The sequence below is a fragment of the Lagopus muta genome, chromosome 2 (genome assembly GCF_023343835.1).
Source record: "Lagopus muta isolate bLagMut1 chromosome 2, bLagMut1 primary, whole genome shotgun sequence".
Classification (NCBI taxonomy): domain Eukaryota; kingdom Metazoa; phylum Chordata; class Aves; order Galliformes; family Phasianidae; genus Lagopus; species Lagopus muta.
The window spans coordinates 79054455-79079237 of record NC_064434.1 but is presented as its reverse complement, the minus strand read 5'-3'; the positions used below and the strand labels follow the sequence as shown (position 1 = coordinate 79079237).

Below are 24783 nucleotides of genomic sequence, written 5' to 3'. Positions count from 1 at the left end.
AAGAGCACTTTTACAGTAGCGAGGGCCCACAAGCTTCAATAACATTACTCCAAACTTTTGGGAAAAGGCAGACTCTACAATTTCTTGTAAACTAAAAATCAGCTGGCAATCGGTTTCTAGTGTACTCAAGTGTCTGCAAAGAAGTCCCTGTATTTTGTAGGTTAAATCGTACCTTTAGCCACAGCTTCCTAGATGTATATGTTACTCTAATCAAGAAGGTATTTCTTTTGAATGAAAGTGAACAGTTTAACTTTACTGTCATCAGAGTAGGGAAAAGAATTAACTGACCTTTATTACGTCACTAAAGCGCACATGACTCTAAATACATAGATTAAGTAGATTTGCAGAGCAAGACCACACTGATGGTAACACAACTTCTATGAAGTATTTTTTGTACAGAACTGTACCTTTCAGCCTTCAGGCAGAAACTGTGTTTACTCCATGGTCAGCAGTTCCTGAGTGCTACCACCATATAATTATTAATGTTTCACAAAAAGTCCAGCTTTCTTGGTCTTCATGTAGGCATTTACATTCACTTCCAAGGAACTCAGATGGTCAGACTCGGCGTGGACTAATGTCTGAGGCCTTGGAAAGAAGTGGCTTGACTTTGCTGAAGCCATTCACTGCTGGTGGCCCTCTTCCATGCCTCGTGAATCTGTAATGATAAATCTTTTTGTGCCTCAGGGCAACTTACATTATGTTACCTTGGGTAAACACTCTTATGCTTCCCCCTCCATCAACATGCTACCATAAATGCACCTTTGTAGCACCTTCCCCATCTCCTCCTCAGAAAGAAGTCTTCCTCTCCCCACTGCGATCATGGTTCCGTTGCATTGGACGCAGTACAAACATGCCAAGAGATGAATGATACCAGCTTTCCCAATTGGGAATCACAAGTACCTGAAGCAGACTAGTTTTTCAGAGATGAACAAGCTTTTATGATGAGATTTACAGCTTGCTCTGTATATGAATTCACATCTTGGAACAACATGGGTTCTGTGTGGTATTCGGTGTCTGAAGTGGTCAGATTGACACACAGGTAGTGCAGTCTGGATGGGAAAAGGAGACAGACTAATGATAGTCAAAGTACTGATCATCTTTCCCCTTGGACTACTTCCACAAGAGGCTGCTACAAGGACTATATTTTTTTTCTTTTTTTTTTTTGGGGGGGGGGGGGGGAGGGTGGGTGGGAGAGGCATTAAGTCACAATGAAATTTGGATTCATTTTGGCAAAAAATGTAATGCCAGTCTGTCACTGTTGACCACTGCCATATCCAGCAAAATACTAGAAGCAAGTAGGATTTGGCTCATTTTCAACTTGCTGACATAACTGTCATACTAAAATTAGTTGCACAGATTTGCATAGTCTTGAATTCCATTTTCCTGAACTAGCAGAAATCTCTACTGGGATATTTGGCAGTTTCACAGTTACCCTCACATAAAATAACTGATTCAGAAATACAAGATTTTTTTTCAAGATACGAAAATCTCCTTACTATGCTGTTACAATTATTTTCCCCCTCAGGGAAATAAATATATCTTGTCTACAAAACAATTAAAATATCCATTGAACTTTTAAAATGTACTATTCCTCACAAATTGCTCATTTCTTTGAGCAATGCCCTGTACACTGAAAATAAATAAACTACAGAGGAAATTAGGTGGAAAGGAGCATAAAACTGAAAAAATACATTTAACTATTTCACTTTACCTTCAGGAGAAGACATGTTTAAACTAACACATTCTTCACAAAAGCAAAGTAAATATTACAACTAATATTTGAAAACTCTCGCAGCATGGCTATGTCATATGCCAAGAACACTAACCTCTACAAAAATAAACTTCAGCAGTGGATCCTGGTTTTTCACTGTCGCACTATATGCTGCTCACATGTATGAAAACTAAAGGAAAAAGCTTCATATTGGCAAAATAGAGCTCCTCCTGACTTGAATTAGCTTTGAAACGTCTTAAAGTTCTCATAATTATACATAATTGAGGCAGACAAGCCCATCAGCTTTAGGACAAGGGATGAGAAGTACATGGAAGCAGTCTGAGATGAAGGAAAGAGGAGCCATCGTTGATGGGAAAAGCACCCATGACTGCAGCAGCTACTTAATGATGTCAGAGGTAACATTTTCACATCCTTGCCTGTGCCAAGCTTCCAGCAGGCCCCAACAGCTTGGGATGACCCTAGATGGGCAGCTTGGGGCCCTGCTCTCCAGATCACAGAGAGAAAAGAAGTCCTGCTCAGACTGCTGTGCTAAAAAGTAGAATCTGAGCTCAACAATCAGAGTAAGCAATTGTTCAAAGACCATCTGGGCACACAGAACAGCAGATTCTGGTTCTTTGGACTAAAAAAAGGGCAGAATACTACTTTTAATGATACACTTGGAGCAGCTTCCAGCCACACCAGTGCCGAGGTTGGGAATATGTGTATAGGTTCCTCTGTCTGCTGCTTTTTGAAAGCTTGTGGTGGAAGGTGGTGAAATGAAAATTACAAACTTTTTTTTTTTTTTTAAAAAAAAGGAGGTAGGGAGAAAAATGCTAGTCTTTCATTTCCATCACTTTTTCTCCAATAGCAAAAGGTGTCTGCAGAGGTGTTTAATGTCAGTCTGTAGTGTGTCTGTCTGAGGTTTGCATCAGGATGCTTGGGCACTGACCCTGCTCTGAGGAGGAGTTAGCCAGAGGACCTCTGAGGAGTCTCAGTTACCCTCTGAGCATATGCCAAGTTGTGGCACTGTGCCTAACAACCTCAGGCAAAAACAGACAAAGCTTGTGCCCATTTTGGGTGGGATAGAAACCTGTTTCAGGAAAGTATGCCTGCAGGGTAATGGTATGCAAGGCTGCAGGCTGCAGTGGGGAACTTGTGAACTAGAGGAGACCAGAAGAGCTAGGTTATTCCAGAAAGCATGAATCAGATCCCAGTGAAAAGTTAAACACCTGGGCTTAAACACAGTGCTGAGCACAGTCTGATCTTGCCACAAGGCTGGTTGTAATGCAAGTATACTGTAGAGAGGCAAGCTCAACTAGTACAAAGCTTTGTCTGTATCAGAGAAGATTGAACGTGACCTGGTAACTAAGGGGCTTAGCCAGGAATGGCCTGGTAGGGGTTTAAAAACCCAAACAATTAAAACATAGTTTACAACAGGACAAATGAAGGTGATGTGAATGATTACTTTGAGCTCCTGTAGAGCTGCTGAACTGTAGCTGTCCCAAATAGTCTGCAAGACTCTGGGCTAAACAAAGGCACAAGGAGGTCAGAGGAAGCCAGTGACTTAAGTTGTCCTTATCATAAAAACATCATGTTAGATTCCTAATGGAAGGATTTTCTTCTTGAGGCAAGCTAAACATACATAACAGTAGCTCAGATGCTGCTGCATTCCCTGTGCAAAGGGGCAGCAGCAGGAAGTCCTGGGTCAGAGTGACATGGGGACAATGACAGAGGGACTTGCCCAGCAGTTTTCAGCAAGAAAGAGTGTGTTCCTAAACTGTATGCACAGCCCACAAATAGGTGGAGCAGCAGCACAAAAAAGTGATCCAAGGGCTTCAATCTCAATGAGCTGCAAGCAGTGGAAAGATTTCTTACTGATTTCACTTATCTTTGGATTGAAGAATGTAGACAAAGACTATGGAATGTAGAGTAATTCATGTGAAAGCTTTAACCTGCTTCAGAGTCTGTCGTGTCATGAGATCCTTTTTCCATTCCTGTTGGTGACAGGCAGTTTTGCAGCTTTTTGTTGGGCTCAGAGCACAGAGGTTGAACAAAGGATGAATATGAAAATGATGAGATTTGTATTCACCCAGGATTTAAAATAAAGTTTTATAATTTCCAGGTTGTAATTTGCTGTGATTCCCTAAAGCAGCAGCAGATGAATCTAAACAGTGCATGGCCTGTGGTCTGTCCGCAGCATGCCCACATCGTCCTGCTCTCAGACATTCCCGTGACGGCCAGCCAGTGAGTCACTCAACCACAGCTCCTCATCGCCAGCAAAGGGAGCTCACCTGACAGGCAGTCGTACTCCTCCCCTCGTTCATGCACTCACTCACTTCTGCCAGGGGGGTTCCTCACCCCAGCACAGGCGGTGTCTCCACAGAGCTGTGCTGAAGGTCTCTTCAGAAGCCTCTCCTGTGATGTCTGGGGGCTGATTCACTAGAAAACAGATTTACAGAGCAGTGAAACATCACACGCAGCAGTTAGGAACAGCATGCACAGAGTCTCAGCTACATACATCTGCATTCCAATCTGGAAATAACTTGATGATGTGCCTCAGTGGTAAAAGGTCTGAGAAATTTTTGTTTGAATCACATGTAGCTGACTGCAAAGAGAAAAGCCATTCTCTTTACAGATTACAGTCAGCTGGGAAAGTAAGCATTCAGAGCAAACGCTCTTGAGTGATGTAGCCCCTTTTTCTCATTGTAGTTTTGTTGAGTTTTACTCAGCAGCACACAGTGAAAACCCTCTAGATTCAAGATCCATGCATAGATGAATTTGGTACCTTTGCCTAAAAGATAGCAAATAGCTTTTGTATTCAAACTTACAGTTTTCGGGTTGGAAAAAAAAAAGTGTTTCTATTCTTTTCTTTCAAAACAAGCATAGAACTTTCAAGGAGCACAGTTTCCACCTATCAGAGCACACACAATCTTGAACTGAAAATACGCAATCTGAAGAAACAAAGAACAACAATATTTGTACAAAAGCTTCTTGTCTATTTCTGTTCTAAGCACATTGATGGCTATAGCTGTCCTAAGATCAACTAATTCCTATACTCCTTCTAAGCTGACTTACCTGCAGTGTCTCTCATTTTCCATGAGGCCGTATCTATGGCTGACAGTGATCTGTATTCTCCAAAATGGCAAGTTTGATGATTCCCAGAGAGGTAACTTGCAAGAGTTTTTCAAGCAGAGGTGATTTCACAGCAACTGCAATAGTGAAAATGAGAAATTATGACTGCCAACTACTGAAATTGAGAGAAACTCCCTCCAGTAGAGAGAACATGAACAAGGACCATATGTAAGTCCTTAGCATTGATCAGCAAAAACAATGATGAGTTGGTTTTTTTGAGTGTTCACCAGTTTTGCTTAAGTACTATGTCACATTCTCAGGATCTATAAGAATCTTCTGTGATTCTTTACAGTACAGTTCATCAAATACTGATATTTTCTGTTTCATCATTTAAAGCAGCTTTTGCAAGCCAAAACTGTACAGCTGTTCTTCAGTCAGTTCATCATCTTTGTTATCACATATCTTTCACAGTCTAGAATAGATCTCTACTAAATAACTTAGTCCTGCTCAAAGATAGGGCTGACACGTTGAATTCCTGCTACTTGTTGTTCTATTATTTTCAAATTGAATGTTGATAAAGATTTTTTTCTTAAAGAATTCTGCTCTGTTCAGGAGAAATTGGGGAGTTCTGCTTAATTTATGCGTATTTTAGACTGCTGTAAGAGCTCTGATCAGCAGCTTTGGTAAGTGTAAGTATGCCTTTTTCCTTTCTATTAGAACATGTTTGTATGGATTAGCTGAGGCTGAATTTGCATATAAAGTACCCCTCTTTAGCAAGTACTTTTCTGGTATTTAGCTCTTTCCAACTGTTTCTACAGTAAAAATTTTGAAGCGCACTTAAGTGTTGTTTACAGATAGATGGCTTATGATTCATATTAGGAATAAAACTCAAAGAAGTGTTTTGTCTGAATTCTCTAAGTTTTGCATGGAAAAGAATAGTGCTGCAAGAGCTGTAACAGATTCTCTGCTCCTCAAAGCAGGGATCATTTTTTTTTTTTTAATTGTTTGGTAAAAGTCTGCTGTAAACAGATGTGTAATGGTTTGTCTTAGGTACTGAAAAGAAGTCACTGTGACCACCTAGTTAAATACTATATATATGCTGAGCACTCCATTAGCTAGTTTTCACTAGTTTTAAAAGAAAGATGATTTAAGGCATCTTTTTCTTCTCTTGCTGTGTACTACTCTTCATTACATGTCAGCCCTTATCCTGTAACATGAAAGCTTATCTTCTCAGCAAAGGAGGCTTTGAGTTCTCTCTCACTGGTAAAGTAGTTTAGCACTATGCCAAACTGGAAACTTTCACCCTTCCCCTGGGGTAAATAAAATCTCTATAGCAAGAGTTCAAGTCAAGCAAGTTCTTTGCTAGTTACTCTTTCCATGAGTCACACACTTCTCCTGAATCTGCCCAGCTCCTTGTTTCAGCAAAGCAAGATCAACATAACCCTAATTGTATTTTATAGCTGAAAAGGATACTAATTTCTAATACTAACAAGAACAAAAGCCCTCTTCAGTTACAAACCAAACTTTTTGCGTCTTTGCCTTCTGCAGTTTCTTTCTTCACTTTCCCATAAAGCTTAGCTTTCCTCTCGCTGTTTTCCTAGGTCTGGCTCTCTAATCAAAACAACGTGCTTACCTTTTAAGTTTCTCACATAGATTATTTCTCAGCAGCTACCAGTCTAACAAATATTTTTCACTGGAGGGAGATGCTCTTTTCTTAAGCTATCTGGTCACACATGCATTAGGGAATTACACTGGTCACATGATCATCCTCCACAGTGCTCCAGTGCATAAGGCTTAGACTGAAATCAGCAGTGGTGTGGGGGTGTACACAGAGCTCGGTTTCAAGGGCCAGCACTGCCTGTTACAGCCCTCTTCTAATTTGTAATAATATTCTTACCTTGGGGAAAACTAATGCTCTTTGAGTATACTGCTGACCCCACAATCAATTAATCTTGCACAGTGTCTTAACTATTCTATACAGCCATTGTTTCCATATTCTAAGAAGAATAATAAACATTATAGGAAAACATATTTTTATTTTTATAATTAAAAGAAAATCGGAAATAGTATCTCAGAGGGTAATCTGTTTTGTCCATAATGGGAAATAGAGTACAATGAACAGCATCTTCCAGGGCTATGTATTATGGCACATGGGAAACCTTTTTTGAAAAGGAAGAAAACAAGATGTTTGAAAGTACAATGAACACTTAAACTGAGCGTGTGGGTGAGAAGCTGTGAGCTAGTTTTCGTCACTGATGGTGCTGATTCCACATAATATAAATCCATTTGAAATACTGTGCAGAGCAAGCAGAGTGGTCCCAATGGTGAGGTTTGATTTTTATCAGGTATTATGTGCACCAAGGTCTGTGTACTGTCAAAGAGGATCTTGTCATAGACAATAATCCCACTGAAGCTCTTGGAATGTTTTCACAGTTCCATTTTCCAGGATATCCTCAGAAATAAAGCTGGTGATGTCTAGGCATTGTGGAGGATGAGTTATATTCTCCTGACTCTCAGTAGTAGGTTAAGTCACTAGGTAGCCTGTTGAAATGCAGTTACAGTAATATTTTGGCTGCCTAAATCTGTAATGTAAAGATGTTCGGAGTCACAGGTTTATGAGTGCACTATTGTAATGCAAGCTATAGCGCAATGTACTTTCAACTGCAGGCAATTAATTATTATTTGTTTATCCTTATTTGTTTTACTAGGCCTCTTTATTCCTACCTACAGTTTTTTACAACATACAAGAATAAGCATTATTAGCATTTATATCTAACAAATGCCAATATACTCAGAAAAAGAGCCAAGCACCATAAGAGGTTTTGCTTTGTTTCAAATGTACAATGGTGTAGAAAATAAGCATATGTTTTCTGTTCCTTTTTATCACTTTAGAGTGTTGTCTGGCTTTTCCAAACAGTATATATAAATACTATTATATAACCCCAAGATAGGAAAGCACTTGTTTAAACATGTGCATGCCTACAGTATCATAATTTGCAGAGACTCAGAGTTGGCACCATGTTCTGACATGGAAATTTAGGGTTGCACCACATGTACTAAACAATTGCTCTAATGTTTGAAACACAATGGCCATACTGTTTTGTTTCCAAGTTCCTTTAGGAAAAATCAGTACAGAGTTTTTGGTACAAAATTACCACTCTAGGTACAATAGAAAAGTATTCAGTGTATTATTTCTGAATACAGACATTACTTACAACACTGTAAAAATAAAAATAATTTTTAAAACCCTTTCAAATTAAAGCTTAGGCACAACATTTCTAGTGCTACTTGGGACTCTGAGATTCAGTAGGAACGTAGCGGTAGCCTATGGATGCAGAAGTCACAGGTGGAAAGCTAAAACACAAACAAACAAGGCCTCTGTAGAAAAAAATAAATCTCCAAGTTAAATATGCCAGTTTCATTGTTACAAACTACCGAGTTGACCAGGCACCTTGTTCTACGACAGCCAGAGGAAAACAGGTTTTGGTACCATATTGAAAGGTAACAGTGGAAAGAGGGAGGAAAACAGCCTGGTAAAAGATAGTTCCTAGAACTGGATGCAGTTGCACCATGGATGGCTGTGTAACTCTGCACATCCTGCTGCTCTGCCAGCCCTCAGAAAGTTCTCACAAAACCTCAAAGACTTTCCCAGCTCAGTCTTGCAGATTTTGACACCTCTCAACCCCTCACAGCACTGTAGGGACCACAAACCAGCCATGTCTGCATATGAGCTGAAATAAGGCAGAAAGGTTTTGATGATGGATTTATACTAATCTTGTATCTTGATAAGAAGCCATCTCTCAGCTTTCCTGGTGATCAGAACTGTCATCTAGACTCAGGAAAACCTAAATGTATGGAAAAATTGCACTGACCAGAGTTCCACATAGTACAAAAGAACACAGCAGTCTGTCAGGAAATTTCTCTGCTGGGCTATAAGAAAGCAGCTCAGCTGTTCAATTTTTTTTTTTCCTTTTTTTTTTCTGACAAACTTGAAAAACGTGAGCCAAAAATCAATCTTTGTAGCTGTAGAGAAACTCTATGGTCCCTGTTCATGTGGCTCTTCTAGAGAGAAACTACTGATAGAGTTACAGGAATGCTACAGCAATTACTTGTGCCCTGCACTTTAGTAGTTTTCAGCAATAACTCCACAGCTAACTGGGTTTAAACCGACACTGCTATGGCACCCTATCTGCCCCAGGTTCATTTTTAATGCTGTCTAGTTCTATTAAGCAGCTAATAATACTCGCACCTATGCAACACTTTTCCTTTATAGACTACAACAGACTGACACAGCTGTACCCCTGTTTCACACAGGGGAAAATTCAGGGGAAGTGAAGCCGATGCTGGACTTTCTAACGCATGCTGCAGTTTGGGTGGCAAGAGGCTGACGGATATTACTTGTTTTTTTCCTCTGGTGTGCTGGAAAAGGGTTTAATTAGCCACAGCAGACTTCAAGTGTGCAGGCACTTACAGAGCTGCAGGGTTCCCACACATCCTGCAGGTGCAGGCTCGTGCTTTGGGCACTAGGGGCTCAGCAGGTGCCAGGCTGCACCCTCCCACCATGGCTCCGCTCAGCCCCAGCACATCACTGCAACCTCCACAGGTTGGTTTCAAGTCACAAAGATAAGGAGAAATAAAAAGGAGGGGGTTGCACAGCCTTGGAAAAATTGTGGGTGGCCCAGGGGGAGGCAGAGAGGGAGGCTGTGTAAGGAACAGGGTGCGCAGTGCTGAAACTTGCAGGATGGTGAGTGGAAATGCATTCAGGGAAAAAAGAGAAGGGGGACACTCTTCTACCCAATATACTCAAGTTTCAATCCAGCAAAAAATGTCATTTGAATCAGGGAGCTGGAATACAAATGAGGTGCAGTGTGCACCTGCACCAGGCAAAATGTCAATTAAAATTGTGCGGGCAGATTTACACCTGGAATTCCCTATTCTGAGTGCCTGAATTGTATGCCTGAATTGTGCAATCCTGAAGCTTTTCAGCACTGACATCTTTCTGCATTCCTGCCCTGTGCTGGAAACAGAGTTATAGGTTGGTTCTCCTGATTATTATGCCCACGTAGGTGAAAGCTTAACACAAGAGGAGGCTGAGCTCCTACCACTGCATGTGAACAACGACCATAAGGCAAGATTCCAGGGCTAGATGGGTCAACAGTATTTTTACAAGCAACCCCACATCATCTAATTGTCATCATACACAGATCAACTTTCATGTTCACAGAATGGAGAGTTTTGGCCCTATTACTTCCTTGTAAGGCCACCACTGAATTTCAGTGCTCTGAATCCAAGACACCATCCTCTTCTAAATTCCAGTCTTAATTTATCCACAGCCAGTTTATATCTGCTCCCTGCTTTTGGTGTGAGAATTTTCTTTCCATCTTTCTGAAGTTCAGGGCCTTTCCAGAGTGGGTAACAGGTATGCGAACTTAAGGACCAGTCTATTGGTACGTCATCCATGGGTTAGTACATTGATACAGTATTCTGCTACATTGATACAGTATTCTGTACTTGAAAAACCCAGTTCTGGATGTAAAAGAAAGACTACGCATCTGCCACACTTTCTACAGCTTGCAATTCTAACTAAAAATGTATTAATTTCCTTTACGGAGGTGTAGACAGTGTTCTTGCCTTCAACTACTGATTTTAATTAACGTTACAATCAGCTTTAATGTTTAAGAATTATTTTAAGCAGACTAGAAGATTTATCAGTTAAATAACTAAGCTTTAGCCTTAACAAAACATTTACATAACAGGGAATTAAGGTTTAAATAACCTATTAGTTTAGAGAAATCACACTTCATTCCTAAGAAGACACTAAATATGCAAGAAGTTAGTTTGATAGGGAAACTTATCACCTTAAAACAAGAAATACTGGAAAGTAAATAGTTACTTGATAACTAATCTTATCAAGGCTTGTGCTGAACAAGAAATACATGTTAGGCCCTTCGGTTGAGTGCAATTTAGTTTTAAAGTGGTTTAAGTTTCAAAGCATTTTATATTTACTAGTTAGATTGATAGATCAAAAAAATCAACAATGAACAAAAGTATACCCTAAGAATAGGCTATCATGCTATCATTCTTACATAGCATATGCATCCAAATCCTCCAAAAAACATAATCTGACTCTCTAAAACAGTTACAAGAAATCCACCAGCAGCTGCCTAGGTTCTGATTTGTTTGCAAAATTAGATTATTAATTTAGGTGCAACTAAGAAGGTATATTTGGCCCTCCCAGTTTAAATCTCAATCTCCAAGTAATGTTCCTGTTCCCTATTTTGTTATGATACCCTATTTACCAAGAAATTCTGAGTTGCTGGAAAGCTGTGCTGTCAAACAGTTGGCACAGCCAGTCAAATGCAGGACCTTCTTTTTAAAATTAATATTGCTGTTTGAGGCCACAATGTGTGTGTGGCTCCAACTCAGCTGTTCAGGATAAGGGAGTGGACAAAGGCATGTCCTGCCCTCTCAGACCTTGCTATACTGCTTCTGCTTTGGGAAGTGACAGAAGGGCACAGGCTGGGGGATGCTCCTGGGAGCTGACGGACAGAGAGACTTCCGTTTCCTCAAAGCTTCTGACCTCTTATCGACGTGAGCCCAGGCCAGGCCAGGAACATGGGGTGCGGTGAGGAAGCTGTGGGCCACAGCTCAGCTTCACTGCCCACGTGCCTGCTGTATGAGGGGTTGCTCCTAGCAGAAGCAGGCCCCTCTGAGGGCTCCTCTCCTCTCCAGGACTTTTCCTGGAGACTAAAAAGTCAGTCATAACCATTGTAGGCAGAGAAAAAATTCCTGCCTAGCAGCTAGGAAGGGGAAACAAGAAAATAAAGTACAGGCACCCCCCACCCCCTTTGAATCTTCAGTGACATCTGAGTGAGTGTACATAAAGAAGAGCGCCGTTGTAACTCTGTCAGCATGGGAAAGCAGGCAGAAGGCAGGGAGCATGCACACGGGAGGTACATACAAACTCCTAAAAATAAGAGCCTATAAATGCACTCCAGAGTCAAAAGTAAGTGAAATGTTTTCAGAAAATTCTAAAGGGAAGAGTGGAAGAAAAGCAGAGCAGCCCTCTGGGAACTCTGCTTTCTTAAGTCATAAAAATCTCTGTTTTCCCTGTCTGGAAAAGTTGTGCACAATGCTCAGAACAATATGTTTTTATTTTCAGCCTTGTAGACCAAATAGCCATGAAAAAAAAGCTCAGTGTAAACTGCTATGAGTGGGCAAAAAGTCCCGCCTTTTAGTTTTGTGACACATTTTTAAAAGCTGGAGTTTGAGACACAAAAGTAAAATCATTAAGCAAAATTAACAAATAAACAGAGTATTTCAGAAGTGCATCTATTTAACTAAAACATGCTTTCCTAATTGCTGTAGGCTTTTTATGCCGTATGTATAAATATTTCATGTCCATTTATGAAATTCACAGAAATTCAGAATCTCAGAATGGTTCAAAAATGGAGATGACAAATGTGTTATTAATAAACCATACATATATATTTTACTGAATGAAACGGCTTGAAAACAAGCCAGACTTCCAAAATGGAAAGCAAGATACATTTTTTGCTCCTTTTTTTTTTCTTTCTTTTTTTTTCTTTTTCCTGAAGGCATCCGACTGTGCAGGAATGCTTTGTGGAGAATTTAAAGACGGACAAATAATCAAAAACTTGGTAGAGGACAGAGCAGCAGACTGCATTAATTAAACCACAATTATTTTTGTGGCACTACTTGGTTTTGCACGGCCATGCAGTATATTCACACATATTGTGTCTAATCCTACTGTCGTGAGATAGACAAAACTCTAGACAGCAGGAATTTGGCTTGGCTAAGTCAAGCACAGTGACTTATTTCAGATGCTGATATCTGCTTCTTAAAAAGAAGCATTGTTAGCTTTTCCGGTATGTTCTATAGCCGTACTGAATGAGACTCAGATTACGTGGGTGTGCTCAAGGGAAACCTTTAGACAACACCCAAATATTGCAGACATTTATAAAGCCATTAACAAAGCTTTGCCTGGATGTGTTGCTGCATCTCCAGCTGAACTGGGTCAGAGACTGAAGCCCCTCGGAACCCTCTCAGCTGCTCCCTGTTGCTTTTTCCTTTTTCCCCTTCCAGAGATTACCCTCCTCTGAGATCTGCCTCTGTTACTGCACGTGTAGGTTGACATTGTGAAATTCTGCAGTTGCTGTGAGTGCTTCATCATTAATACCCCTCAACAGGTACTCACCTTATGGATAAGATCCTGATTTTATCTCTATTACTTCAACTAGGGATCGGCCTTTTAATTCTTCGTGGGTGGTAAATGGAGTGGAGTGAGCTTGATCAGAGGGCTTGCTGAAGCTGGCACCCACCACAGTGGCTAAGGCTGGTGTAGGAAACCAAAGATTATAGAAGCAGAAAATAAGCAGAGGCACCCTTTTCCATGAGGACTGGCAAGCCCCTCCTGATCAGCCCTCTTGAGAAGTGGAAACTTCTGCTCCAGCTCACTGAGCTAGCCCTTATTCTCAAACTCTGCTGCACCCTAAATGCAGACTTCCTTAGATGCCAATCAAAGGCAACATTTTATTCCTCAGTTTGACACAGCACGGAATGGATGTTAAGGAACAGATACAGATAGGATTTCACCACATTTGTTTATATTTATATTACGTGTGTGGCAGGGTTCCCTAGAAATCTAACAAATTGTAAGTGGGGGAAGAGGTGATAAGAGGTCGGGGAGCTTTGGCAGGCTGCTGCTGTAAGCCAGTGTTTGCTGTGCATATGTCATGTGTAGATCCTGTGCAAAGGTCAGAGCAAGGTAAATATTACAATTCCTAAAAGGTCTTTGCACAATTAACATTTGAAAAATAATATGCATTATATAAACTGCTATGTTTTAAAGAGGCCAGGAAGAGGAGAAGGTAGCCTGCAGCCAGGAATGTGCTAATTAATGTGTACAATAGAAATATTAACCAAGTGACCTTAGGGGTGGGAAGGAAGGCAAGAGGAAGGGGAAAAACATGACACAATACCCTTAGCATTATGTTAGAATCCAGCACCATGAGAAATAGGACAGATAGACAGGAAAACAGCAGTTCTGCCATCTTGGCTACAAAAAGCTGTCCTTACTAAGAGAATAGCTCTGCACCTAAAAGCTGTGTATAACAGGATGACTCACTCTAAGCCCCAGACAGTGCACCCTGAGGTTGGGGTGAACAGAACAACCGAGCCTTCAGCCTCGTGAGCCCTTGGAGACCTTAGAGAAGATATTCATCATACGTGTGACATGCATATGCAATGAATATTGTTTAATAGTGAGTTTTGTTTTCCTGTCTTCTCATCGTAGATCAATGGCTTAAAGTGAACTTGTCTTTTTAACCTCAGTCTACAGGAAAATCTGACTGAGTAATCTCACATATTAAAGCATTCTGTTATATGCAAGCATGGCAATGTTCAAAATTTTTCCTATAACCATTGTCCCTATCTTTGTTTTCCAGGATACTGTAATGGTACTACAGTGAGCCTCAACTTAGCCTCTCCTGAGCAGCCTGTGTGGCTATCTCTAAGTGTGAGCTGAGGAAGCACCTGCCAACATGCTGCTTTGGTCAGGAAAATCCTCCAGCAGACTGGGTGAGTCAAGCACAGAGCCTGCCAAGTACTGTGCGTTACAAGGGAGTTTCTAATGAAGCAATGAAGCCTATGCATTGCTTTCATTTTCTTGCTGCTATGGAGGAGCGTCCTTAAGTTGTGGCCCCATCTCCTGGCTTGTTCCATTTAGATCTACCAACTCATTTTCCTTTTCTGCTCTTAGCTGATCTTGCAGATGAACTGCTCTGGGCTCTTCCTGCCAAAAAACTCAGTTTGTCTCTGCCTCCTTTTCCCCAGCAACACCCTTCCATGTCTGTGAAATTCCTCATCCGGTTGTTTCTGTCCCCTCTTCAAGACCTGACATCTTTATCAGCCTCTCATGCTTGGGCTGTTGGGACATACAACGCTGTGGCTTAGGACTGGACTGACCTGGCAAGAGCAAGGAGAGGTGCCAGCAGTGTCATGAGGAAGAAGGATGGAGAATTTTAGCCAACTTATGACACATGAAAATATTGCCTTAGAGTAATTCAGAGCTCTCATAGCAGTTTGGATATATATACAACCCTCACACCTGCCCATAACTTGCTTGCATACTGTATTTTTCTAACCATTTTTTTCCTTATGCTTAGAATAGCATTTTGAAGTTGCTCTTAGTCTCAGCAGCAAGATGAATAGGAAGGATAGATTTAATGGATAGTTTGCACAAAGGGTAGGATTCAAATATCAGCTCCTAGTGTTACAATTATCTAATTTTTTTTTTCCATGCAAGGACCCAGTCAGAGGAATTCATGCCCATACCAAAATTCTTTCAATACCTTTGCTGGCATCTGTAGATTATAGCCTAAACAAAGGAACAGAATGGGTCTTTTCAGTCTTTTAGCAATTCATACGTAAAGTCTTTGTTTCTGGAGCACAAGAATGAAGCTGGTCCCCAGGAATAAGAACAGTAAAGAGAGACCTCAGTGTAATTCTGTTCCTCTTCATGATTAACTGCAGTTAGTGAAAAACAGACATCTCTTTCATAACCTTTAGGTTCCTGGAAATGTATTTGAGTCATACCAATTTGTCAGCAGAACAGGAGCTCCCAGCGTGACAAAGTTAAAAGAGACTATGCTGCTCTTCGACACAGTGAGCATATTCTCAAGGGTGTTATCAGGTAGGATGGCTATCATATGTCTGCATAAATCCTGAGCAATTACTGCTAGAATACTAGAACATAGGCTTAGTGCCTGCAGTTCAAAAGGGACATCGATAAGTTAAAGAAAGTTCAAAGGAAGGCCACAAAGATTAACATGGGAGATGACCAATCTTCCTTGTTCTGAAAGCCCTGTACCAAAATCTTTATTTGTCCAAAAGACAGGAAAGGAACACACAGATAATGATCATTAAAAGAGGACATTGATCCCCCAGAAGACGTGCTGCTCACTGCATATGGGATGAGGAAAGGTTTGTGATAGGAAATGGGCTGGTGACTCACTTCTTCCTTAACACCATGATAGATAGCCCAAACCCATCAGCTGCTGGGCCAATGCAGTCCATACGTCATGGTTTTAGCATAGGATTGAACCTTAACTGCAATGCATCTTGTGTAGCTCTAATGCTGCTGCTTAGCCACCTGGAAAATAAATGTCCTAAATGAGAAACAACATGAATTCAGACTTCATCAAAAATAAGGTTAAGGATTGACATGTTCAGAGACTGATACATGTGTAACAAAACTTTGGTAACTTCTACTCAGCAAAGGATGCTGAAGATTGCTTGTTAAGAATATCCTCATCTCTTAAAGTCAGCAAACTCCTCATGAATCTAATCCAATATTTGGTACTTCAGAGAAGAAATCTCCTAAGACAGCTATAAACTCTTATTCTTCCCTCTCAATCCTGTTTTCCTCTGTAGCAAGCCAGTGCACAAGTACTGCTTATTCACACAGCGCATGACTGAAGTTGAATAGCTAAGAAATCTCATTCAAATTATTCTTTGTTTTGCTATATTGAAAAGAACAAGTGAAAATGAGTGTACCTGTTTTTAAGTTCCTACTTTGAAAATGTTTGTGATGCAGGAATTTATAAACTTAAAACAAAAATACATTCTAAATTCTTAGCAGTCCAACTACTCTGGCTGCCTCTTTTCTAACAGTGGTGTGGAGCTGCCAGTGGTGTACACTCCCAAGTAAACTGTACAGGGCCTTCTGACTTATTGCAGGAAAAAACAAAACAAAACACCAAAAAAAACATCCAGAAGCCTTTGGCCAGGATGACCCCTGCTAGCAGAGGTTTGGAACTTCGATGTGTGTTATGACACAGTGCCTTTTTTCTACAGGCCATAGGTATGCAGAATAGCTGCAAGGAGATGACGTGGGGATTTATGGAAAACTAACTCACTTACAAACATATTTAAATAAAGTTAAATGCATTTTAATGAAACATCACAATCCCTCTCTGAACAGGAATCACATGACAACAAGGAGAGCTTCAGCAGCCACTAACATGGCTAGTGGGGTTTTATAATAACAACAGAATTATTGTATGTTACTATTAAATCCTCTGTCACCATTGATAGAATTAATCAAGTACTCCTCAGTACATAAACGCATTGGCAAATTACTCTTATTCTTGGTCAGCAGTTGTGGTGACAGGACTCTTTCATCCTTTGAGTGATGGATGGTATGTGTTGCTGCTGGGAGACAGAAGACAGAAAGTCAAGTTTGGGGCTTAGGGAATAGCCTACAAAATTCCAGTGGAGCTTGTGCAATGTGTGAGAATCAACCAGATACAAAAGGAAAGGAAAAGCCCTAGCTAGTCATTGTAAGACAAACTTTGGATAGCTATGTGAATTATTTTCCTGCTGACATCACTGATAGCTGCTTATGGAAGTGCCATAATGTTTTCTAAGCATTGTTTGGATTTCTTGGCTATTTTAGAAACCATTTCAACCTCCAGGATGTCAGAAGCAATAACTTGCCAGGGAAGAGAAGACAACACCAAACATCCTCACAACAGCAAAGGGAAATGCCACTTTTCACACAGAGAGGAAAAGGAAAAGCATTCAGGAGAGTCTTCCTCTTAAAACTAGAGATCAGATATCATAACTCTCTGTGTGACGGTCCAACTGATTTTGTTGTCATTAACAACTATATCAAATTAAAAGGGAACCACAGAAAACAGCAAAATAATCTCTGCTTGCTTTCTGCACCTTGACATGCCATACCCAGTATCCCTGTGGTTTCCAGAGAAAGGAGAAAGAGCAGCCTGGGACATTAGGCAGATATTTTTTCTGAGCAGTCAATATTTCTCCCCAATGCTCTGCCCTGCCTCCAACAGCAGGCCTGGTCCTGGCACTTCGAGTGCTGTCCCTGCACTCGCAGGATAGCTGGGCAGTGAGACTCAGTGCGAGGAACTTCACGTCTGTGCTGTGTGGACCTGACAGTGCCACCAACCACATTCCTGGGACCTGACACATGCTGGAACACCTCTTCTATGCACATTTCTCCAATTTTGGCACATCCCAGTGGTTTTCTTAGAAAAATGATCTAACTATGGTCATATGACTTCAAAATGTAAAGCACACATTTTGGCCCCTCAGCAGGATAGTCTTTGAGCAAAAGCCTGTAGAAACATACTCATGTCGTTTTGACCACCAGAGGGGGCCTGCATTTTCCCAGATTCTCAGTAATAAACAGGGAATCGTCTTTTAGGAGAGGAATTAAAAGGCAAGTATGTATTTGTAATGAGGAGAGGACCTACAGGCACTGAGTCATAGTCAACTGACTGCAACACAGTGACAGATGGACAAGGTAAAAAGAAAATAAGCAGATGTGGGATGAGCAAAGAGTGCTGCCACATATCTGCTCTGTAGCTGCTGTGCCCAAAACGTATCCTGCTGAGGAAATTCTTAAGGAACAACAATTTTTTTTCCTGTGACTCTGAATACAAAACACAATGGGATTATTCCATTCATTGTCCTGAATCAGCGCCTTGCCCTGTGTTCATTTCAGGAAAAGTAATATGGCTATAGCTATGAGTCAGGTTTGCAAAACTGTCCTTAGATGTCTTATCAACATATCAATAGCTTGATTTTAACTTCAAAATGAAGCATTTTTCAGTTATTGGTATTTTGTGAACATTTTTTTTTTTATATCTAAGACAATGTTGGGCATCCCAGCTCCAGTTCAAGGAATCTACTTCAGAAAGCATAATTTCCAGCTAACTTCTACTTACAATGAGAAATCCAGGCACAAAATGTTACATGAAAGAGCGGGAAAGCTCAAAGAAAAAAAAGATTCTGTCTTCCCTAAGCAAATGAACTGATATATAACAATATATTACAAATATTATCAATAACAAATATTGCTTTTCATCATTACCTACTTAGTTGGCACTGTACTTGAAATCTCAAAACCACTCGTTATCCTTTGCTTGAACTTTACTGTTTTCTCTCTGTAATATGAACGCAAAGCATGTGTAATACCAAACCCATGCCTGTGCTCTAAAGCAGCTTTCAACAAACATCTATATAATCATATACAGAACAAAGCAGCAGAAATTAAAATCCAGCATTAAATGTTAAAAATCTTGCTTATGTTCCATGACTATTACCGTAAGCTGACTGTATAAAATAATGCCATTAACACCACTATCTAGAATTTAAAGATAGGAAAGTTGTTGCTACTTGAATAACAATAGCTAATTTAGCATATTCTCACTTGGAAACACTGTACAAAGAAATCAAATCTTTCAGCTGGAAACCTCATTCCTAGAGTTACTGAGTAACATATAAATAGGACCACTTAGCCATATAACATTTGCCCCCCACCCTGACTTATTCATCTATCTGTAGCAGATATGAAAGCTTGTGGGTGGCCTGACATGGTCCTCATTCAATTTTATTTAATTACTCACTTGATTTCACTTGAAAGAACTATTAAAATGGCATCTTAATTGCTCAGTATTATCCAGAATCTCTTTCAAAGCCCATAAATGTCAAGGATTAAAAATGATGTCACTTTTCTAAATTCCCTATTCAGGGGAAAAAGAAAAAAAAAAAAGGAACTTCCATCCAGGCCAAAATAAACAAGCAAACACATAAAAATACACAGTCCTTAAGAACGGGATCAGCTCTCCCCCCTCCCCCAGTGCTGCACTACTGCTGCAAGCAGGATCTGGGAGTACGGATGGCAGATGAAGCACTACAGCCACAAGGCCTTAGCAGGTGGGCAGCCACATTTGGGATCCTCAGACCCCATGAGCTGGAGGTTCACAGCCACCATCACGATGTCCTCTAACACAGGAACTGCCAGCCTGAGTCAGACCAAAGATCCATCTAGTTCAATATCGTGCCTCTGACAGCAGACAAGGGCAGGCGCTTAGGAAGAAAATACAAGAACAAGGTATGTGTGTTAGAGTGATGCCCCCACCCCCAAACATCCTCTCTGCTTCCAACAATCAGCAGTTCAGGGATTTCCTGAGCCAGACGTTGCATCTGGATCACTGGTTTTAATAGGCAAATATAAACTGTGATCCCAACGCAACCAGGGGGGAGATACGGGGGTGTGGCTGTAACTGCAGTCTGGGAAACACAGCAGCAAAAGGCAGAGTGGCTTCATGAACACAGAGGTTTCTGAGCCTTTCTGACCTCCATGCATACAAGTGTCATAAATTCCAGGCTGGCATTAAGGAGAATTAACTCCCATCACACTTTATAAAGCTAGATCATGCCACAAGTAGTCTTATGAGGCAATCTGTAGGTAAGCCCTGTTCTTACATGCACAAGCAAACGTACAGCCTACTTCTGCTGATGTTGGTTCTGTTGATGGCAAGGTATATTGAATCTGCCCCTTACAAACCTCTCATGTAAGAGAACTCTGAGTGGATATCTGATTTAAATGAGTTTCAATCTAGCTGAGAACTGGAAAGAACTTGGTGTAGAAGCATGGGGCATTAGAGCAGTTAGCCATGAATTCGCTTCAATTGCTGCAGCCGCCTTGTGCAGCAGAGCTGACATACACAGCTATAAGGAGGAGCTCTCATGGATCCAGAAATAAGATTTATTTTTACCTTTGGGGAAGGATGGAAATGAAGACCATTACCTTCTTTGGGAAGTTGGATTTTATTGTGCTTGATCTCCATGTAAGACTTTGCCTTTCCTTTGTTTTAACTGATTTGAAAGAAAAACAATCTTTTATATCTGTCATAAATAAAATCACCTTCCCTTCATCTCCTGATCAAATGCCACTCACATTTTTTTTCTTTTTCTTTTTTTTGACGAAGATAGCCCCAAAATAACTGAACTTGGCAACTTGGCATACAAATAGTTCTAATCCTGGTGCACACACATGTTCAAGCTTGCAAACAAACTGAGTAAGATAAAAATAAAGGTGTTGGTAATTCTGAGTATGTCTGCCCAGCATCTGCTAAGACTTTCAGCATTTCCTAATTAAACTGCCCTGTGTTTTGTGACTTGACACAGATATACCTACCTGATCTGAATGCTCAGAATGCTCCACAGCAGACAATGAAGAAAAGAAATGCTTTGGTTATCACAGAAGAACTTTGTGGATAGTGAGAGGAAAGGAAGAAATTGCCTAAGAACAGACACTGGAGAGTGTCCCAAATGCTTCTGCTCCTTTCTTCTACTGTAAGTTCTGCAGTTACTCATCACTTGACTCTAAGGGGTTCCAGTCTGCTATTCTGTATCACAATGAATGTTGAACTAGTGGCATCACATTCCATTCCAGTGAAAGTGACTGAAAATCCTTCCTGTCTCATAGGCAGCAGATGTTTTACTCTTCTTTCAACTCCCCTTTCTTTTCCCCTCTCCCACGCCTCTCCTCACTCAGTCACCACCTCTGCCATCCCTGTGTAGCCATGCAAGACAAGTAGAAACGCTGTCTGGAGGGCTGAAAGTGGAAGACATGGCAGATGGAAACACCAAAATCATCCTTTTCTGTAGGCTCTCTGGAAGCAGAGATGCAAGAGAATTTTCTACACTGCTGTTTTATTGTTATTGTTTTTTGGTTTTTTTTTTCCTGTGACTTGACACAGATATACCTGCTTGATCTGGATGCTCAGAAGGCTCTAACGGCAGACAATGAAGAAAACATCTAGCTGTAGATGTCCTGTTCATTGCAGGGCAGTTGAACTAGAACCTTTAAAGGTCCCTTCCAACGCAAACAATTCTATGATTCTACTACTGAGATTTCTGGCTGATTTTAAAACTTTAATTGATCTTTATGCTGTTAGCAAATTCTTTTATAATTATAAGGAAGTAGTGCTACATAAAGTGAAATTGTCAAAGACTTTACACATGGATTTAGCAAGCTAGGATTGTCAGCAATACTCACCTGCACATCACAACCTGTGACTCCTGTTGGAAAGAGAGGTGCCACTGCTGTGTTAACTCACACGTAAATGAATGTATTGCCAAGGCAGCCACGCAGCCCGAGACCTGCCACAGTCATGCTGGGCTTAAGTGGGAATTTGTTGAAAAGAAAATAGTGGGTAGTTCTGGGTACCACTGAGGCATATGCAGGGCAGTAAAGCAGACACTGGCAATCTTCAGAGACCCAGAGATGCAACAGACCATCCATCTGACTGGTCATTTCTGTCATGTGAAAAAGCAAACTTCAATAATCTCTGAATTTTCTGAGCATGGACAGCATCTCAAAAACAATCACAAATACTGTTTTCACTCTGTTGTACAAGTACGTTTTCACTCTGTTGGGTTTCTGATCAAGAAGTGAAGTACAGAGAGACATTGCTAGTAAATAAAATGCTTGCTGTTGTATCTACGTGTCCATTTCATATACTAGAACTTGAATTTTTCTCAAGCACATCTTAAAACTAAAAGAAAGGAATCAATTTTTCTTAGAATCATAGAATCACCAAGGTTGGAAAAGACCTTCAAGATCATCCAGTCCAACCGTTCACCTATTCCCAATAGCTCCCACTAAACCATGTCCCTCAACACAACATCCAGTCTTTCCTTGAACACCCCCAGGCTCGGTGACTCCACCACCTCCCTGGGCAGTCCATTCCAGTGCCTGACCACCCTTTCTGAAAAGTAATACTTCCTCATGTCCAGCCTGAATCTCCCCTGCCGTAGCTTGAAACCATTCCCCCTGGTCCTATCACTAATGACACGAGAGAAGAGGCCGACCCCCAGCTCACTACAACCTCCCTTCAGGAAGTTATAGAGAGCAATAAGGTCTCCCCTGAGCCTCCTCTTCTCCAGGCTGAACATTCCCAGCTCCTTCAGCCTCTCCTCATATGGCCTGTGTTCCAGACCCCTCACCAGCTTTGTTGCCCTTCTTTGAACACATTCCAGGGCCTCAATATCTTTCTTGCAGTGAGGGGCCCAAAACTGGACACAGTACTCGAGGTGCGGCCTCACTAGTGCTGAATATAGGGGAAGTAACCAGTTACTTACCTGATTTACATTCCACACTGTTTAAAATTCAAGGAGTGATGGAACCTTACATCCCCAACTGGCTCATGCTTACTATAGACAAGTGGTCACATTGATCCTTGTCAGGCTTAAGATTCAGTTATCCAAAATTCAATAATGAGAATTCATTTCAAACAGTAGTTACAGCTAACGCTTTAATCAGAGCTGGCAACAAGAGCAACATATTTTCTCACTACGCAGTTGCTGATCACTTTAGGCCTATGTAAAGTAGGAAAATTAATTAATTAAAAACTTGCTTCAGAATACTACACAAAAGATTTAATATAAACTGACTTTTCCCATTCGCCAGATGTTAACAGGATTGTGGGTGAATTTGCACAGGTGATCAAGCTCTTTGAGGGTAAATCTTATAAGACAAATATTTTAAAATATGATTTATTATTTTTAACTACCTCAATTGAAAGCAATAAAATTCCCTGCTCACTGCTTAAGGAATGAGTATCTGATACGGAATGCAGCAGAACTGCCCCCGAACAACTTTGCCCTGACCCACCAAGCTTAGGGATAAAACAAACGAGACAGTTCTTCCCTCCCCTCCTCCTTTTCTGAGAAGTCAGCATTCTCCAGTGAAAATAAACCAGTGTCAGTAAGCGACAATTCTGGAATTCTCCCTGAAAGTTAAATCCCAGCTGAGACACTAAATCACTTCATGAAAATGTGCCCTATTGTGAAACATTTGTATTGGGGTCCTATTGCACTGTCCTTGGGTGCATTCTTTTTTAATAAAACGGGCATTTTCTTCCACTTGGGCACATCATAAAATTGCCACTAAATGATACTTCATGTGGCAGTTCTGTAATAATCAGAGACGTGCCGGTTGGATTGTTTTAAATGTTAGTCCTAATCCTTCAGGCAAATACTAACAGATAGTAGCAATTTGTGTAGTCATCGGAGCATAAAAATGAACTTTTTAAAAATATCTAACACTTAAAAAGCAAACAAACAAACAAAAACAATACAATAGTTTCCTTGTCAGGGCATAAGCAATCTCCCCACAAAACATCTGAGAAAGAATGAAATGGCAAAAGTTTGGACAAATCCAGTTTAGTCATTGTGTGTCTCTGCCCACATGAGGACATTTTGATGCTTCCCCATTTTGCTGTGGCATGAATGCAGTCGCGCTGAAGAAGCAACAAAAGCAGGGAGGTGGGCAAGAGGAGACTGATGTAGCAAACTGAAAAATCCTATCTTCCTGCTACAGGATAGTGTACATCACTTAATACTCTCAGTCATACGATCTGATTTTTGGGTGGTCCTGTATGGAGGCAGGAGTTGAACACTATGATCCTTGTGCATGCCTTCCAATTCAGGATTTTCCATGATTATGATATCTCTCAGTAGATATGCTAGGCCAAAACTGGCAAAAAATTATTACTGAGACAAACACCAGATGTCTAAGTGACATTGCAGATACGCTCACAAAGCCACTATCCACTAACTGTATGATTTGATCTCACATTTTTTAAATTATGAGACTCCATTGCTTGAAGGTGGTACAAAAAGCTGTTGCCCACCTCCTCGCATTCATACACTGGGCAGCACAATAACCCAGCCAGTATGTGTCCTGGGAACCTGAGATCTGGGCAGTGATTTGGTGCTGTTTCGTGGGACAAGCATGCTGGGAGAGCTATCAGGCCCTGTATGATGTGGTCTATCCTCTACAGAGCTACATGTCCCATTGTATCGTCTGGCGTTGTGGCTTTTGGATTTTTTACCCACAAACCTGGAAGATGAGGGCCAGCAGGGCTGCAGGTTTCTGTGCAATGCTTTCTCCTATGCTCTTACCAGGAACACCTGGCCAAGGAGGTCAGACACAAGCTCCATTTCTTACCCAGCATGAAGAGAGCCAAGTCATGTACAGAACTAAGGGACAGAACTTAAGGACCCTGTGGTCAGGACATTCATTTTGGAGGAAAGGGCTATGGTCTTGGTATCCATACCAGAGATCATTTGTAGATTCATTTGTAGATACATGCATA

The 24783-nt window shown here is 40.9% G+C and overlaps 1 long non-coding RNA gene across 5 annotated transcripts in view; it reads right to left on the bottom strand.

Annotated features, from left to right (window-relative positions):
* Positions 1 to 283: 283 nt before the first annotated feature.
* LOC125689065 (uncharacterized) overlaps positions 284 to 24783 on the bottom strand; it is a 48107-nt gene continuing 23607 nt past the window's right edge. For all 5 annotated transcript variants that reach the window (XR_007375009.1, XR_007375007.1, XR_007375010.1 and 2 more), the window contains exons 2-4: positions 4787 to 4920; positions 4003 to 4150; positions 284 to 655 (exon numbers count right to left, since the gene is read on the bottom strand). This is a non-coding gene — a long non-coding RNA (uncharacterized LOC125689065). The remainder of the gene's footprint in view (positions 656 to 4002; positions 4151 to 4786; positions 4921 to 24783) is intronic.